The sequence below is a fragment of the Chiloscyllium plagiosum genome, chromosome 17 (genome assembly GCF_004010195.1).
Source record: "Chiloscyllium plagiosum isolate BGI_BamShark_2017 chromosome 17, ASM401019v2, whole genome shotgun sequence".
Taxonomy (NCBI): Eukaryota; Metazoa; Chordata; class Chondrichthyes; order Orectolobiformes; family Hemiscylliidae; genus Chiloscyllium; species Chiloscyllium plagiosum.
Genome location: NC_057726.1, coordinates 23,705,789 through 23,722,909, shown reverse-complemented (window position 1 = coordinate 23,722,909; position 17,121 = coordinate 23,705,789).

Below are 17,121 nucleotides of genomic sequence, written 5' to 3'. Positions count from 1 at the left end.
ATTTGTTGTTGTTGTTGCACCACTCCTGATAGGTCTTGCTTGTTAATTGTTATTTAATTTGCAACACTGGTGATTTGGCTATAGTGACACACACACATACAAACACACACATGCGCGCATGGTAGAGTGCATTATTTCCCTCACCAACTCCATTTTAATTTAACCCTCCCTCTTCCTGCCCTCCCCTCTTTCTATTGTTATTGCATTACCCTACTGGACAGTCCTTCTAAATGCTTAATTTACCTAAAAACACAAGCAGATATATGAATCCGCAGGGAATAGGGGGATACGGACTTCGTAAAGGTGAAAGCCTTTAGTTGAGAAAAATATTATGTGTCAGCACAGTCTTGGTGGGCCAAACAGCCTGTTTCTGTGCTGTAATGTTCTTTGTTTTAGTGGGTTGGTGTTGGTTTTATAACAAGAAAGAGCCTCTGGATTCCTCATCATTTTTAGAGAGAGATGGATGCCGCAGGAGCTGGAGTACATTATCTCCCCCTCCAGCAAAATTTCAGTTTCTTGCTTCCCCTATTTATTGCTTTTTGTTATTGTCATACTGATATATTGTCATACAAAACCTCAACCTGAGCTACAAATCTTCTCAAAACTCATTATTGCCATACTGCCTACTCAAGTAGCGTCTGATCAGTAAGCAGTTCAGAAGAGGTGGGCTTCACCTAAGCAGAAATGGAACTTAACTTCTGGAAGAGAGAGTAGATAGGGTAGTGGGGTGAATGTAAATTCACCAAATAGGTGGACCTGTTGACTAATGGGCCTACGTTGGAAATACTAGTGAGGGCAAAAGCAAAAAAATGGAGAGTAGGGAAAAGGAAGTGAGAGAAAACTTGAGTGTTGACAGTGAGCAAAGAAATGGTTGCCTTTGAAAGGGCAACAAAGAGTTAAGGGCAGGGTTAAATTTTATGTATGCAAATACACGGAGTATTGTAAACTAAATGGAGAATTGGAAGCAGAAATTGCCCTTGGGGATATGACAGAGTAAGATTGACAGAAGCATCGATCAAGTCTGAACAAGTCTGGATACTTAATATCCCAGGACATACAGTTTTCAGTAGAAACAGGATGAGTAAAAAGGTTGAGATGTTCTAGCCTTGGTAAAAGATAGAATTGTTGCTCAGAAACAAGATGCAGTTCTTGAATCAGCATCTATACAAGTGAGAAACAGGGAAGGAGTGGTGATCTTGCTGGGTATTTATTATAGACCACTAAATAGTGGGAAGGAAGTAAAAGAGAGCAGTTGTTAGTGGATTATGGAAATCTGCAGGACAGGTAGGGTTATGATAGTGATTTCAATCACTGCAAGATAGCCTGAGAAAAAATGTAGAGCCTGGGGCACGGAAGGGGAGAATTTCCTCCAATGTGTGCAGGAACACTTTCGTATTGAATGATGGTGCAGGCTGGAAGGTCAGAATGGGCTACTCTTGCACCTATTGTCTATTGGAACAGCTCATTTCTAGTCCTACTAAGGAAGGAGCTCTGCTCATTCCAATCCTAGGAAATGAGGCAGGCCAAATGGAGAACACCAGAATGGGAGAGTATTTAGAAAATAGCTATCATAATTTTCAGTAGCAAGTGGAAAAATTAAAATCAGTTAAGGATTAAGACTACAGACTACAGAAGGACAGATTTTTGGAGTCTAAAAGTTGAACTGGAGCAGGTTAATTGAAGATGCATTTAGCATCCAGTTATAGGAAGGATATCATCAAGGTAGAGAGGATTCAGAAGAGATTTATCAGGATGGAAGGGTTGAGTTATAAAGAAAGGATGGAAAGGCTGGACTTTTTTCACTAGAGCATAGAAGGCTGAGAGGTGATCTAATAGAACATTATAAAATAATGAGAGGTACAGGTAGAGTTAATTGTAGCTGTCTTTTCCCTATGATGGAGAATTGCAAGACCAGGGGGCACATTTTTCAGGTGAGAAGAGAGAGATTTTAAAAAAGACATAAGAAGAAAATTGTTTACACAGAGGGTGGTTCACGTGTGGAATGAACTTCCTGAGAAAGTGATGGATGCGAGTGCAATCACAACATTTAAAAAATATTTGGATATTACATGAACAGAAAAGATTTGGAGGGATATGGGCTAATTTAGGTTGATGTCTCCTTGGCAGCAAGGATTAGAAATTGGCTAAAAGATAGGGAATAGTGCATTGGCATAAATGGGCATTTTACAGACTGAAGACAAGTTGAAAATTGTGTTCCCCATGAATCGATGTTGGGACCCTTGCTTTTTCTGATTTATATAAAAATTTGGAGATGGGTTTTGAGGGAAATGTAGGGAGGATAATTAATTGAGAGAATGGCATTGAGCAACTTCAGAGAGACATTGACAAGTTGGTCTAATAGGCAGACACCTGGTAGATGAATTTCAATGCGGAGAATTGTGAGTTAATGCATCTGGATGAAGAAACACAGAGAGACAATACAAGCTCAATGGTATAACTTCAAGGGGAGTACATGAGTGGAGGGATCTCAGGGTTCAAGAGCATAATTCTCTGAAGGTGGCCAGGCAACAGTTGTTAAGAAGGCTTGTAGGATGGTTGGTTTTATAAATATAAGCACAGAGTATAAAAGCAAGGAAGTCATGCTACACCTCTACAAATCATTGTTCTGACCACATTTGAAGTATTGTGCTCAGTTCTAGGCACCTTATTTAAGGAGGGATATTGAAGCTTCAGAGAGAGCACAAAGAAGATTTATCAGAATTATATCAGGAATGAGCGATTTTAGATTCAAGGAAAGATTCAAGAAATGGGGCTTATTCTCCATGAAGCAGGAAGATTAAGAGTTGACTTTACTGAGGAGTTCAAAATTATGAACGATTTAGACAGACTAAAGATGGATACTCTGTTTCTACTAGTTGGTATGTCAGTAATTACAGGTCATAATTTCAAGATTGTCAGCAAGACAGCTATCAGTGAGGTTAGGAAAAACTTCTTCATTCAGGGAGTTGTTTGGATTTGGAATGCACTTTCCGGGTGAGTGGTGGAGGCAGGTTCATAGGAGGTGTTAAAAGAGAGCTGGATATATATTAGGAATTGATGTATTTTGAGGCGATAGGACTGGAGAATGGGACTAGCTAGGCAGCTCTTTTGGGAGCTACTGTAGGATGGGTCGAATGGCCTCCATCTGTCCTCTAAAATTCTACAGTCCGACAATACAATGATTCATTTTTCCACATCATTAACATCCAGCTCCAACTCATGATGGCCCTAGCGTCCCTTCTAACAATGATACTCCTCTCTTCATCTCTGTTTGCTCCCTCCATGCCCCAGTGCTGGGCTATTTAAGTTAAGATCTCTTCCTGTCCTTTGCTGTCATTCCATATTTGTGTCATTCTTTTCTGTTATTTCCCCTTTTACATTGCATCTCCATTTAACTTATTGCTACTTTTAAACTGATTGCCCTTTTGAGTGCAGGTACACTTGCTTGGGTGGTTTGTTTGAGTGAACTGGTGTGGTTATCTTGTTTGGACAGGCTAGTGGGACTGGTGAGTCTTCACCTCTGACACGATAATCTGTTAAATTGTGGAAGCCTGAGCTCCTCTGATTGTAAGTTTTGATGAGCTGCTCAACATGGTGAGCCTTCACTCAAGACTCAAAATGTTTAAGCAAAATAATCCTCTTGTTTCTGAAGAAATCATGTACTATATTCACATGAGCTTGGAGGAAGCAATTTATTCTGCCACACATTAAGAGATAATCTAAATACTATTATTTAACATTCAATAACATTATGGGGTCATAGAGATGTACAACATGGAAACAGACCATTCGGTCCAACCTGTCAATGCCGACCAGATATCCAAATCCAATCTAGTCTCACCTGCCAGCACCCGGCCCATATCCCAGCAAACCTTCCAATTCATATACCTATCCAGATGCCTTTTAAATGTTGCAATTGTATTAGCCTCCATCACTTCCTCTGGCAGCTCATTCCACACACGTACCACTCTCTGTGTGAAAAGTTGCTTCTTAAGTCTGTCTTATATCTTTCCCCTCTGACCCTAAATCTATGCCCTTTAGTTCTGGACCCACCCATCCCAGGGAAAAGACTTTGTCTATTTATACTATCCATGCCCCTTGTGATTTTATAAACCTTTATAAGGACACCCCTCAGCCTCCGACGCTCCAGGGAAAACTTAGCCTCTCCCTATAGCTCAAATCCTACAACCCTGGCAACATCCTTGCAAATCTTTTATGAACCATTTCAAGTTTCACAATATCTTTCTGATAAGAAGGAGACCAGAATTGCATGCAATATTCCAACAGTGGCCTAACCAATGTCCTGTACATCTGCAACATGACTCCCCAACTCCCGTACTCAATACTCTGACCAATAAAGCAAAGCATACCAAACGCCTTCTTCACTATCCTATTTACCTGCGACTTCACTTTCAAGGAGCTATGAACCTGCATTCCAAAGTCCTTTGTTCAGCAACACTCACTAGGACCTTACCATTAAGTGTATACGTCCTGCGAAGGTTTGCTTTCCCAAAATGCAGCACCTCGCATTTATCTAAATTAAACCCCATCTGCCACTTCTCAACCCATTGGCCCATCTGATCAAGATCCTGTTAAAATATGAGGTAACCTTCTTCACTCTCCATGACACTTCCAATTTTGGTGTCATCTGCAAACTTACTAACTATACCTCTTATGCTCACATCAAAATCATTTAAATAAATGATGAAAAGTAGTGAACCCAGCACCGATCCTTGTGGCATTCCACTGGTCACAGGCCTCCATCCTCTTTGTTACTTCCTCAAAAAACTCAATCAAGTTTGTGAGACATGATTTCCCACACACAACACCATGTTGACTATCTCTAATCAGTCCTTGCCTTTCCAAATACATGTACATCCTGTCCCTCAGCATTCCCTCCGACAACTTGTCCACTACCGCGTCAGGCTCACTGGTCTATAGTTCCCTGGCTTGTCCTTACCACCTTACTTCAACAGTGGCAGCACATTAGCCAGCCTCCACTCTTCTGGCACCTCACTTGTGACTATTGATGATACAAATATCTAAGTAAGAGGCCCAGCAATCACTTCCCTATCTTTCCACAGAGTTCTAGGGTACACCTGATCAGGTCCTGGGGATTTATTCACTTTTATGCTTTTCAAGATATCCAGCATTTCCTCCTCTGTAATATGGACATTTTTCAAGATATCGCCATCTATTTCCCTATATTCTATATCTTCCATGTACTTTTCCACAGTAAATACTGATGCAAAATACTTATTTAATATCTCTCCCATCTCCTGCAACTCCACACAAAGGCAACCATGCTGATCTTTGAAGGGCCCTATTTTCTCACTAGTTACCCTTTTGTCGTTAATGTATTTGTAAAAACCCTTTGGATTCTCCTTAACTGTATTTGCCAAAGTGATCGCAAGTCCCCTTTTTGCCCTCCTGATTTCTCTCTTAAGTATACTACTGCCTTTATACTCTTCTAAGGATTCACTCGATCTATCCTGTCTATACCTTACAAATGCTTCCTTCTTTTTCTTAACCAAACCCTCAATTTCTTTGGTCATCCAGCATTGCCTATACCTACCAGCCTTTCCTTTCACTCTGACATGAATATACATTCTCTGGATTCTCGTTATCTCATTTCTGAAGGCTCGCCATTTTCCAGCTGTCCCTTTACCTGCGAACATCTGCCCCCAATCAGCTTTTGAAAGTTCTTGCCTAATACTGTCAAAATTAGCTTATCTCCAATTTCAAGCTTCAACTTTTAGATCTGGTCTATCCTTTTCCATCACTATTTTAAATCTAATAGAATTATGGTCACTGGCCCCAAAGTGCTTCCCCACTGACACCTCAGTCACCAACCCTGCCTTATTTCCCAAGAAAAGGTCAAGTTTTGCACCTTCTGTAATAGGTACATCCACATACTGAATCAGAAAATTTTCTTGTACACACTTAACAAATTTCTCTCCATCTAAACCCTTAACACTATGGCAGTCCCAGTCTATGTTTGGAAAGTTAAAATCCCCTACTATAACCACCCTATTATTCTTACATGTAACTGAGATCTCCTTACAAATTTGTTTCTCAATTTCCCTCTGACTGTTAAGGGTTTATAATACAATCCCAATAAGGTGATCATCCCTTTCTTATTTCTCAGTTCCACCCAAATAACTTCCCTGGATGTATTTCCGGGAATATCCTCCCTCAGTACAGCTATAATGCTATCCCTTATCAAAAATGCCATTCCCCCTCCTCTCTTGCATCCTTTTCTGTCCTTCCTGTAGCATCCTCTACTATCAACATCCTGGGGATTACATTGACCAAAAATTGTATGTACTGGCCATACAAATACAATGGCTACAAGAGCAGGTCAGAGGTTTAAAGAAATTGCAGCAAGTAACTCACCTCCTGACTCTCTAAAGCCTGCCCATCATCTCCAAGGCACAAATCAGCAATATAATGGAATACTCCCAACTGCTCCAATAACACGCAAGCAGCTTGATACCATTCAGGATAAAGCAGACTGTTTGATTGGCACCATTTCCACAAACATCCGCTCCCTCCACCACCGATGCTCACTAGCAGCAGTGCGTACCATCTACAAGATTCACTGCAGAAATTTGGAGAAAGTGAGGACTGCAGATGCTGGAGGCCAGAGTCAAAAAGTGTGGTGCTAGAAAAGCACAAGAGGTCAGGCAGCATCCAAGGAGCAAGAGACTTCGGCTGTGCTTTTCCAGCACCACACTCACGATAGAAACTCACCAAGGCTCCTTAGACAGCACCTTCATGAATTTAAAATTAATTAGAATTAGATTCTATAGTCACATGGACTCAAGTGCAGAAGTACATGAATAAAGTGAAAAGTGTAAAATGTCACTATTCCCAATGCCATCTTGGGTAAAAGGTATGCAACCGTTTACATACAAATTGAAAAAAAATTAAAATTCAAAGTTAAAAATTACAGTCCTTTTAACTATTATGTAGAAAAATAAAGAAGTAAAGTTAAATGTTCAACAGTCTTTCTTCAAATGCCTAGAAATGCTGGGCTCGCAGTCCAACATAGGCTCAATCTCCTCCACTTTGGCCCACTTTCCCAGAGATCTCAGGCTGCCTGCTGTTACTTCTGCCACCGATGCCAAGGGACCTCCCTCATCACTGATTTGGTCTTGCTGTTCCCATATTGGGCTTGATCTCTGATCACCAAAATCCCACACCGGGCCCCCAGCCACTGTCACGCTCCTGGCCTGATGAAGCCACGATGCTGTCACAGTCGCTGCCTCTCCAGATGAGCTCTCTCCAGAAGGCAAGTAAATAAGAACTAAAATACTAAAATAAAAGAGAAAATAAGAAGAAAAAGGAGAAAAGAAGAAGAAAAGCAGATGGAATGGAAGAGCCTACTCTGTCACTACCATCTGAAGAGGTCACTACAATCTAGAAATACAAGGGCAGCAGGTGCATGGGAAGACCACCAACTGCAAATACCCCTCCCAGTCCCTCATTCTCCTGACTTGGAAACATATCACTATTCCTTCCACTGTCATTGGACCAGAATCCTGTCATTGAGGGTCTACCTATAACATAAGAACTGCCATGGTTCAAGAAAACAGCTCATCACCACCATCTCGAGGGAATCTAGGGATGGGCAATAAGCATTTGCCCAGCTGGCAATACTCACATCTCCACATGTGAGTGTAAAAAAAGGTACACATCTAGTATATATAGTTTGGTTTGTGACCACACCTGTTTCCCATTTTCAGCTCACTGTGCCAATGAATGTAATTCCAGCAAATTGCTGTTTTTGATGAGAATTCATGACATGCCCACGAATACTGAATAACTTAAGAACAAATATTTAACCCACCATCAGGAAAGTGACTTTTTACCTTCTGCTCAATTAAGTTCCCTGCCTGCCCTTCTAAAATGTACAGGCAGGCCCAGAAAATTCAGTTCACTGTTTCTAATCTTGATCGGACAAGATAAAATGCACACTCACATTCTGATCAGTTCTGCTATCAGACTTTTTGGACAGGAACATTTTGCTGTGAGCCAGCTAAGAGACAAGTCCAGGAATGCTCACAGTCGGCACCAGAGTGGGTTTGTGTGGAGGCCACACATGTCTCTTACAGCAGCAAGTGTACTGCACTCTGTAGTTTAAATGTCTGGCAGTCACTTTGTCAGTAACTGAGAAAAGATAAGTGGTGGTACAGTGGGTGAGGAAGCTGGGTGTTATGGTGTGAGGTGGGATAGAGATGGGGTGTCAAGTTGGTTGGGGGTGTAGGGTACCAGGTAATGAGAGGATTAGTTGCCAGGTGAGGTGCAGATAGTATATCGGATTGGTGAGGAGATAGTGTGGCAAGTGGGTGTTGGAGAGTGGTAGGATGACAGGTAAGTGAATTGGCATAGGCCTAGAGGTTGGATCAAGTGTGAGAATGTCAGATCTGAATACTTTTTTTTTATTTATTCACAGGATGTGAGTATCACTGGCTAGGCCAGTCTTCATTGTCCATCTCTAGTTGGCCAGAGGGCAGTTGAAAGTTAACTGCATTTGTCACATGTGGCCAGACTGGGTAAAGATTACAGTTTCCTTGCCTAAAGGACAATGGTGAACCAGATGGGCTTTTCTTGACAAGAGAAAACAGTCATTATTAGACTCTAAATTCCAGATTTTTATTGTATCCAATTTCCATCATCTGCCATGGTGGGATGCAAACCCAGATGCCCAGAATATTACCTGGGATCTCCAGATTAATACCCTATTAATAATATCACTGAGCCATTGTCTCCCTGGAGGGTTCTAAAGATGTGTCGGAGAAGGATGTGGACCTGTCAGTTCAGGGATAGGGGTGTGAAGTCTTGAGGAGGCAGCATAGGGTCAGGGAGTATCAAAGGTTGGGGTTGCTGTTGGAATGCCAATGGAGATTGGGGGGACTCATTTGAATAATTATCCAGAATTTACAGTAAGTTTTAATCCTTGGACATTCCCAAACTAAATATTAAACTTAGGTGTATGGGAATGCTCTGAAATCTCCACCTCCAACTCAGAGTCGGAGATTTAGACATAGGGTAATTGCCCCAAAGAAATCTGAAACTCCCAGCCAACTTCCACGGAATCAGCTCATAGGGAATTCTGCATATATTCGACCTACAACTTTGAAATGCCCTGCAGAAATTATTACATAACCATCGGAATATGTCCACCCCCTCTTCCAAAGCTGAGGGGAAATTCTGGCATTGGAAATTCTGACATTAATTCAAACTCTATGTACCCTTGCGTCAGGATAGGATTTCAAAAGAGGCGTATAATGGAAACACATCTCTACACAACCAATGGCAATGTACATAGCAACTGAACAGGTAAATCACGAAATTATACTCTGGAGTTAGCCTTCTGAAATGTTCTTGCCTTTCAAAATATTCAGATCTTTGAAATCTACAGACATTATGTATAAGCCCAAAATGCAACATTGCCCTGAAGGTAACACATTTTTTGTTAACACTTGTTAATTCATTGCATTTGTAGAATGCTAAAACAAGAGAAAAATATACGTTTATGTCATAATGCCCCTCCCTTTCTTCAAATTAACTGAGAATGAAATAGGTTATGTGTAGCCTCAAAAACTTATGAGAAACACAAACATTCTCCCAATAAACCAATCATTTTACTGTATAATATGTTGATCTTAGATGCATGGAAATACTTTGAAGTAAACTTAATTTTTTACAGAACTTTTTAAGATGATTCTGAAATTAGTTGAAGGATAGAAATGGATGTTGTTTAGTTGTACAACACTTTTAGTTCCTTATTATATAAACTTACTTAAAAGGCGCTAAATACTAATGAGAGAGGAAAGATTATTTAAAAAAGCAAAGCAGATTTTAATATTAACAATCATTTTAGGTCAGAAAAAGAATTATGACCTTCATAACGCAAAAGATAACCTGCCAACCAAAATCTATTACTGAGTTGCAAATGACTGATTATGTCTACTTTCCTCAGGATTAAAATACGAAATTAAAATTTCTCCATTTCTTCACACATTTGTTTCTGTTTATAATATAGGTGCTTCTTTGAGTCGGCATCATTTAAAACACGCACATTTCGTGCCTCACTGCTATAAATTAAATCAGCATTTTAATTGTAGCCATGCTTGTGGTTGCTGGCAGTACAAAAAGATCTATGAATGCTCATACCCAAAAACCTACTGAGTGATTAATTACCAATCTGGAAGATATAAATATGTCTTTCACTGAAGATAGTATAAACCACTCGGAGCACAGTCTTTACATCACAGTGGGGTGCATTCATTTAGCATGCTCTAATTCAAACAAGACCGCAGTACAATAACTGGTAGTACAGTGCCATTCTATAGTCCATCTACACAAAAATCCAGCCAGAGATTGCTTTCTTTCAGATGAAAATATTGACCTAATATAATTAGTATGCTAGACATTTCTCTACATAAAATGTTGGAAGCATTAATGTAAATTTATAATCTGTTGTTTGATTTACAATCTTCCCCACATGTGCTTTAATCTTCAGAGTACCCAACTTGTTTTCAACTTGCACCAAATAATGTTTTCAACTACATATTGACTTAAGTTTTGTACTTTGTAAAACTGTTACTTACGTCAGCCAACCTAGACTGAAAGAACATAAAACTGAATACATGTCTTGAAAAGGAACTCATGGCTATCTATAGCCATTGATTAACTCATGCTAATGTATGTTGTGAAGCCACATTTATGCAGTTGACCCACATTTTCTGAGAATGAAATTAAAAGTGCACAGAGGTATTTATCTTCGGACCATGAACAAGGAGCTAAAGCAAGTGACCTTTACTTTTGTTTAGGCTAAGGTTCACATAAAATCCCAGAGATCCAAGCAAGCAAGGATAACGTTATAAAATAGAAACCAGGACTGTGCAGGCCAAGTGGATTATCCATGGTAGGGTGGGTGGATTTGGGTTTGATGCTGTTCAAAGTGTCAGTGCAGACTCAATGGGCTGAATGGTATCTTTCTGCACTGTAGGTATCCTAAGATTCTATTATTATGTTCTACTGCTGATGACCGTTAAAGAAATAGTCACCAATATTGATTATATTATTTTGGGTGCTAAATAATATCCATACACTCAGCTGCATGCTGGAGGCCTAATCCCTCTGTGCTGGACTTTTTATATACCAGATTTAGTACTATGGTAAGTGAAGCTAATTAAAGGAAATGATTACATTTCTCACCTGCTGATGCTAGATTGCAGGCAATACTTTTATATCATAATGGATTTTATTGTCCCTATAATATGAATGAACGGAAAACTCAACTGGAATAACTCCACATAAGCCGGTATCCTGACTCCATTTTCACTCATGGAGAGTCCTTGACACTAATCCAGCTCCCTCAGAACCAGCTCTCAGAATGCACAGGATGTCTGACACTTTTGTTTTTAGCTGTTAGCCAGGGCTCCCTGATTGGACCAGACTAATAGCCCCAATCAGGGAACTCATATTCTACAAGCTCCACCTGGCTTACCTCATTACAATCCTGAAGAAGGGCTAATGCCCGAAACGTCGATTCTCCTGTTCCCTAGATGCTGCCTGACCTGCTGCGCTTTTCCAGCAACACATTTCCATCTCTGATCTCCAGCATCTGCAGACCTCACTTTCTCCTCATTACAATCACACACCAACAAGTAATTTTTAGCACAGGAAACACAATAGACTGGAATTTACCAAAAGATCAGCTAAGTGTCAATTTCAACAACTTTCATAGAAGGTTTCTCTCTGTAAGCTCTAGCAAGTTATCACATGCAATTTTCAGCAGTTTATTTTATTGTGCATGAACCATGCCTCAATAACACCAGTCTCGTGTGTTCTTGAAATCAGCAGATGTTGAAAGGACTCACTGTTCCCAGGAGCTTCCAGGGTTCATTCCACCGGTACAATATTTAAACCCCAGTTGTATACCAGCTGCAAGCCAGGAACTGCTATCCAAGTTAATCTGTGGGAAGCATTTCCCTGGAAGAGGCAAGATGGTAATCCAATATATTAACAAGAACTTGGAGGTCCTGGTGGAAAAAGTGGTGGAGAGGTGAGCTCTCTTCTTTTCTCAAAACTTCCAAACAAGACCTGCCAACCATGTCTGAAGTTGCCACCTGGGTCAGTGTGTTTTTAATGGTCTGAAGGAATGCCCAGCAATGTAAGAAGAAGCTCCTTGAGGGTAAGAGTCACCTCCTTCTCTCTGAAACCTCAATCTCACTCAATCTCCGCCATTGTGCCCTCTCCCATTGAGTCTAATGGTCTATCACTCTCACAACTATATGCAGTATCTTCTCTCACTCATTTTCTCCCACCCTATTCCTCGCACCCCACATCCCTCTGCACTGCCTACTCACTCGAGATACCGACCACTACTTGTCACTACTTGCACTTGCAGTAAAGCCTGTCCCAGCCACTTTCAGCACACTCAATCCTTCCCTTTGTCTCATTCCAGAAGATGGTTACGGAGTGCCCACTATTTCTCTCTCTCCCCTACAAAGAAAGAATCCTCACCTACAAGGAAGATAATCCTGACCACTCATGTGGTGATGATAAGAATTCCATGTCCCAGCCACCAATTTAGATTAATTGTCAAATACTGCACTGCTCTCCCATTACCAACACAGTGAATGTATCTTAACTTGTCTAAACTTCTACCTCAATTTCACAACTCAATCTCTCTCTGGTCTCCTGCAAACACAAGCAACATTCGTATAGTCTCTGCCTCCAAGAGATATGCCCCTCACGGCAACATCTCCCCAGGGCACCATCTCTTCAGGGCATCATCTCCTCAAGATACCATCCTTCCCTCCACCTCTGAGGAAGAAGCCAAACTTTCTTGAGAAGAAGCACCAACAGGCTACCATCCACCAACCCCAACCAGCTCAGATACTGACACCATGTTGGGTATATTAGCTAGATTAGTCAGAGACACATTCTGGTGAGTGTATCATTGCCATGTCCCTTCAGCTGACAGAGGAATGCCGCAGCTTGCTGGCCTTCAGAGATGCCCAATTCCTCCACCTCCACTGACCTTGCACCTCTCAGCCCTGTGGAAGTTTAAGCTGAGTAGGCTGAGCCTGCATCTGGGCAAGATGCCCTCAGCATGTCTGGGTCCTCTAATCACAAAAGTGCCCCAGGTTGCATTGGAATCTCCAAAGTCAATGGGTTTCACTATAGGACCGCCTCCCCCCTTTCATTTGTGGAACCTAGGATTACATATGGTGTAGTGAGAGAGAAAAACAAAATCCTTATAAGGGTACATGGGTAACATAACTGAAACTTTGTTGAAGGTACCTTATCACAATTGTTAATATATGTCCACATTACATCACCATGTCTGCATGTGGCTAATACTTAGCTGCAGCTAAAAGAATGAATGTAGGAAGAGTCACCATTGTTAGCACTGGACAATGTTCTCATCCTATCTGAATGATAGCCATTCTTTCCATAGTACCCACAATAGCTTGAAACTTTGCCATGATTGAATGAGGGATCATCAGAAATTGTGAACACGCCGTCCATTTGGCAGCATAGCATTTACTGAACAACAGGAAAAGCAATAATAAATCAAACAGATAAGCTACATTTGAAGTTGAGATTACACAGGAATGCTGGCCTCTGCAGCACCCCAACACTTACACTAACTGTGAGATATTTTCATGCAAATGGGGTGGGTGGCACAGTGGCTCAGTGGTTACCATTGCAGCCTCACAGCTCCAGGGACCCAGGTTCAATTCCAGCCTCGGGCGACTGTCTGTGTGGAGTTTGCACGTTCTCCTCATGTCTGTGTGGGTTTCCTCCGGGTGCTCAAGTATCCTCCCATAGTCCAAAAATGTGCAGTTCAGGTGAATTGCCCATGCTAAATTGCCCATAGTGTTAGGTGCACTAGTCCAAGGGAAATGGGTCTGGGTGGGTTACTGTTCAGAGGGTCAGTGTGGACTTGTTGGGCCGAAGGGCCTGTTTCCACACTATAGGGATTCTAATATAATCTAAGCTGTAGGGAATGTAATCTAGTCTAAAAAAGACTCAGTTCCAGTGAGATTCACGAAGAGTCCTGCCTACATAGCTTTAGCCAACCCTGCTGCATACTACTGTGGCTTCTGGTCTTACTCTGAAAAGTGCTAGGACACTCCCAGATCCTCATTCTCCACCACATAGCTTCAGATGGACATTCTTCAACTGCCTGTTGCAAAGAATCAAAAGATTACATGTAGTCCCTGCTTATAATGTACTGCAATGGACCCTCAGACTTTACCTGAATGGAAACCACATATGAAAGAGAGATCATATTACTGAGGGGCTGCTTTGTTTCTGATATTGTCCACATCTGCCACCTTCTTGCAGACTTGCTTAACTTGTCTAAACCCCTCTGAAGGCTGTTTTTCTTATCCTCACCACTTGCCTTTCTACCTATTTTTGTGCCATCCACAAACTTTCCCATTACATATTCACTTTCCCCATCCAAGTCATTAATATATACTATAAATATGGAAACATATAAATAGCAAGAAGAAACACAGATCAATATCTAGAATGATGATAACAGAAATTCTTAGACTGCATCCGTTCCAATATTTCTTCTCTCATGGTTCAAACCAACATAAGTATAAATATCAGAGGGTTAAATGGAACAATCTAGTTACAATCTATAACCATCACATAAAAATAATGCTGCTAACATAAAATAATCTGACTTTAAAACAAATACATTGTTCTGTTATAAATGTGTTGACTAGCATAATTACCATATGAGGATGGGTGAATCAGCGATTCAGGTCTGTGATTCCATTTTAAAGGATTATCTCTTCACACTTCAGTTGTACATTTCTCCTTTAAATTTTGAACCCCGTACTTTGAGATTTTGAAATTTCCTGCCTGAGACAGCACCCCCTTAGAACATCAGCTCAGCAAAATAAGGTCTCCAAGGCAAATCAAATGCCGTATGCCTGTCTCCTGGAAGTCCAAAGGACTTTTACATTGACTCATATATTATACATATTATACAGGTCTAAGTCACCACTTTCCCCTCAGTAGAAAACACAAGAGACATTTGTGACTTTTAGTAAATCAGGAAAGTGGATTAAATTGTGCTAACTTGCATTTCAATTATGTACAAGAAGACAGTTAAACAAGTCAATGAGTTTCTCACTGCTAACAGGCGAGTATCCTGCTTTGTACCTTCTATTCGTTGACTTAATCACTGACTAGTTTCTTGCCACCAGAAGTCTGGTGTGCACCCTCTCGTACAATTCTCTCTGCAAGTCCATCATCCCAGCAAACTCCGCAATTTCCTCCTCTTTGTCCTGAACCAAACAGAACCTACCTGAATGAACTTGAGTACAATGAAATTAAAGTGAGATATGTTGTGTCATGTCTCACAGCAGATGTGTGATATACCTTTAACAGACATGCTCAAAATATCATTGCATATCATGCATGGCATGTGACATAATGGTAGAAAGCTGTCAATCTCCATTGTAGTGAACTCGGTTCAGTTGCAGTATGACATGCTGAGAGAAGTGTGCTGTAGTACGTATGAATTGCTTGGTTTGAGTCCAGACATGCAAATGCTTGACACTGTAACACATGTATGCAAGTACCAGAAGCTGGAATAAAAGTTCATTGAATTCTTCAGCTTTACATGACCCATGTTGCACATTTATGTTACAGAGCTAAAATAGGTATCATAGTGGAACAGTTGCGGATCATCAGCTATCATGCCTTGCATTCATGTCAAGGTGAATTAAAAATAATATCTTATTGCATGCATCCCACATAATGTACAATTTGTTACCTGTCAAAATGGCCTGCCATTTGCATTCACAAACACAAATTGAAACACAAATAGGAGGGTATTACTTTAAGGAAACTGACATGAAGCCATACCGCTGCAATTTCAATATTCAAGCATGTACTGAGTTTGCATGCATTTAATTTCCACATAATAAACTTTGTTTCATGCCAATTTGTACTTCAAAAAGATGATAACCTTTACCAGGACCTTGTGCATTTCTTGTAGAGATGGCATTCAAGAAGTTATGTTGTTTTGGTAATTCCTTTGATGATGTATGTGTAGATGACCTGGAGGAGAATTTTGAGGTTTATGGTCTTCTTAACATCTGTGCAATGACCTGAATTAGACTTTGAGAAACAGCAGATTAAAATTTTCCACTCAGAACGTCTGTCTAAAATTGCTTGTAACCTCTTCTGCAATGCTTGTTGCATTATATTTTGGTCTCACCATGATTAAAGATAAGGATATTGATGAAGCACTAATTCAGATGGTAGTCTTGTTCTCTACTGTCATGTTGGTATGATGCATTATGTCTAGAGAGTCTTAGAGTCGTACAGCAGAGAAGAGAACCCTTCAGCCCATTGAGTCTGCCTTGACTTCGCTATACTAGAACTTTGCTCAAACCCATTCAATTTTATTCCAAAATAATAATTCAGATCATCACTCAAGAATTTCTCAGAGTCATATAGTTACAACAACGCAATCATGAATAATTTGCAACACTTGCATATGATTTCTAACTTGTTGAATACCCAAATGTCTAAAGAGACTAAATAGTCGAAATGTCTAACTCTCTGCAGAAGCTGTCTAACCTGCTAAATGGTTTTAGTATTTCTTGCTTAAATTGTTTTCTTTTTAAATTGTTAGTAACTTATTTCAAAAACTGAAGAAAATTTCTAAAAAAACTGTTTTAATAATTGAGTTAACTTATTAGAATCTGGCATACGGACAAAAAACAATTAGTGATTTTGAAAAGATTCATTTTAAATGGTGCATTTTCACTTCAGAAGGAATCCCGCTTGGGGATCGTAAATGCTACTGATATAAAAGGTAATGTAAATTGCAATATTTTAAAGTAAATATATTATATGGTGCATACCAACAGCAGGGTTCTGGAATATATCATGAAAACAATTGTGAGAGTTTAATTCATGGAACAATTACATTAAAAATACGCAGGATGGACTTTTAGAAATACTCCAATGCTTGAAAAAGTTTAATGATGTAATTGTGCTTTGAAAAAAACAAACCAGGACAAAAGTGTCACAATGTTGACATTTCTTTTTCCACGAGTTGAC